The sequence below is a fragment of the Limulus polyphemus genome, unplaced genomic scaffold, assembly GCF_000517525.1.
Source record: "Limulus polyphemus unplaced genomic scaffold, Limulus_polyphemus-2.1.2 Scaffold3038, whole genome shotgun sequence".
In the NCBI taxonomy this organism is placed as follows: Eukaryota; Metazoa; Arthropoda; class Merostomata; order Xiphosura; family Limulidae; genus Limulus; species Limulus polyphemus.
In genome coordinates, this window is record NW_013668648.1 from 7,461 (window position 1) to 10,506 (window position 3,046).

The following is a 3,046-nucleotide window of genomic DNA, read 5'->3' on the forward strand; positions in this document are numbered from 1 at the left end:
CACTTTAACTTGAACACACCCAAGAATTCCCAACGATTCACGCACTTTGCTTACGGCTTGACTCGATTATCTGTCTCTATATCTCTCTGTCTGCAATTATCTCTCCGCCGTCACTTTATTTGCCAGCTTATATACGAGAACTTAGCTCGCCTATAAAAGCCTAGAGTTGCGAGGAACAGTCACGATCTTTCTAGAACTCCAGCACATGCTCCAAGCGTCGCGCAACTTCCGCTGTCGTAACAATACTAAAATTTAATTGTTTAAGAAATGGAGCAAGACATATCCCAATTTTTGTGAAAAGTGCAAGGCACATAACGAATTTTTTACATTTTTCTCAAAACATTTTGTAAACAATTCTTGTTTAATCTATTTTAATTGAAAACTACATGTTTTACTCCGTCACGTTTTGGACTACACACAACTTAAATATGTAAACAAAAACGACAAAGGACTGGCACAAAAAAATGCATTGTTTCATCTGGATATATCACGACATACACAGAAAAAAATAATAAATGCAAATTTGAAAAGAAAAATAATTTGATTAGTTAGTAAAGCAAATTGCAGGCAGCATAGCAGGATTATAGTTTCCAATTTTTCTGCATTGACATCTTTTTCCACACCATTTTTGCCATTTACACAACATTACTTGCAAAGTTTCAGATGGATCACAATATAACAGAGGTGTTGCTCCAGTAGATGCTAATTCCCATCTGAAATCTTTTAAGAGTGGTACGATAAGCAAAGCTTTATCAATTCTTAGCCAGAGGATTGCCTGGAACAGTATTTTTTCACATGCTTTTCAAATGCTCTGTTGGTCAGTAGAAGCTTTATATGATCCTTAAAATGAATATTCTGGTATAGACATGAAAAATTAAGGTATTGAAGTTGTCAGTGGTTTTACATTAATATAGAGAGTCAGCAGCCAAAATGCTTTCACACTCATTATTATGAAGTCATTCATTGCATCTGCCATATACCTTGCAAACTCGTATGTACTTGCTACTTATAAGAACTTTAGCTTCCCAGTGCTGTAAAATAAGATAGCAGTAGTGTTTTAATACATATAAAAAGGCAACATTTTCATTTGATGCAAGGATAAATTCCTTGATAAGTCATATATGGGTACTGCATTGTCTCTGAACTGAATCCACATATCATTCAATCCTAGTTCCTTTAAATTCAGAAAGACGTAGAGTGACTACATCTAAGTAGTTTGCTTATATAATAATATGTTTGGTACTTTAAGGTACTGTGACATAAACCATGAAAAAACTATAGAATGACCCTTTTCAAGGCAGAAGAAAGTTCATCGCATAAAATTGACGAATCATGTGTAATCCTCAAAGTTTTCCACCTGTCTTTGCATCTGCCAGACAGGAAAATGACTAACCCTTCAGGTACAAAGTTATTCATACTCTTCCAGATTTCAAAACTTGCTTATATCAATGCACTCTTAACATCAGAGTTTGTGAAGATATAATACCAGAGATCTTCACAAAACTATCTGAAATAAAGTTGTGAAATAATGAACCCTCCTTGAGACCGGCGGCATTTCCTTCTTTACCCAGATGCTTCCATATACCATTATAGCAGATAGAAATGTATTGCAGTAGGAATCTAATCATAAATGCAAGGGCTCTTCTAACCAGCAAATGGACTGACTTTTTAGGACTTGGGATAAACATTCGTACTATATTCATCACATCTACGATAACTAAATATTTATATTCAAATACTTCTGCAACTGTTTCATCAGCTAGAGAAGAAACAGTTGGTGGGCATTCAGACATTTTGGTCTAACATAATAAATACCACATATCAGTTTTTGCCCCTCAGACATTTTCGTCTAGCATAATAAGTACCACATAGCAGTTGCTTTGTCGCCACTTGAAAAGAGACGTTTTTCAGTTAATAATGAAGGACATAACATGACTTCAGTTGTAAGTACGTTTTTGAGAGATATAGTATTTAACAATGTTTCCATATCCATAGGGAGATTAATGCTCTCTTATGCATGTTCAGTTCTTGTGACTGAACTTCTTTAGCTACTAAGATATCAGTTTTTTGTTTTGTCACCTACTGAGTTCAAATGTTATTGATTTGACTTCTGGCACAAAACCTCGAGCGAACTATATACTATGCCATCTGAAGTAGGCTCATTGGTAACTATGTTCACAAGTTCAGTTGTGAATGAAGTTAATCTCCATTAAATGATTTGCATGAGGTTTGTCCTTGACCTCACATGGTGCTTCTTAGTTGCAACATTATCTTTATGATGGTCTTGCAATGTATGATAAATATGAACCCCAAGGACATCACAATCAAGGTGGTGAATAAAGTAGTAACAAATCCATTAATTTTTTTCATTAGGCTTCATTATAATACCTATATTTCTGCTTGTCCTTCACGACCTTCCACATCTAGGTTATTAAATCTTAACGCAAATGGCTCCAATTTGCAAACTAATTCTTAAAAGTTTTTCTACTTTGTCATGAAGTATATGTGCATCTACTGAGTTACATAGTAAAAAGCCCTTTTGTCTCCCTTACTACAGATAGGTCAAAGTGCACACGTCACAATCTCTTAGAGAGTTACATTCAAAATTTAATTAAACTACTTTACTATTAATTTATACGAATAAACTTGGCATTGAAACGTAGTTAATAGATTGGATTTTAATATTATATAAGTTTTAAGTAGTTAATTTTGTGAATAAATGTTTTTTAAAACATTCTTCCTTTGTTTGATCATTGTGATATTTGTTCTCCAGGTTTTCTCCCTTTATTTACTACTCCTCTCTATCACATCCTGGCCCAGCATGGCCAGGTGGTTAGGGCGCTCGACTCGCAATCTGTGGGTTCGAATCCCCGTCCCACCAAACATGCTCGCCCTTTCAGCCGTGGGGGCGTTATAATGTGATGGTCAATCCCATTATTCGTTGGTAAAAGAGAAGCCCAAGAGTTGGCGGTGGGTGGTGTTGACTAGCTGCCTTCCCTCTACTCTTATATTGCTAATTTAGGGATGGCTAGCGCTGATACTCCTC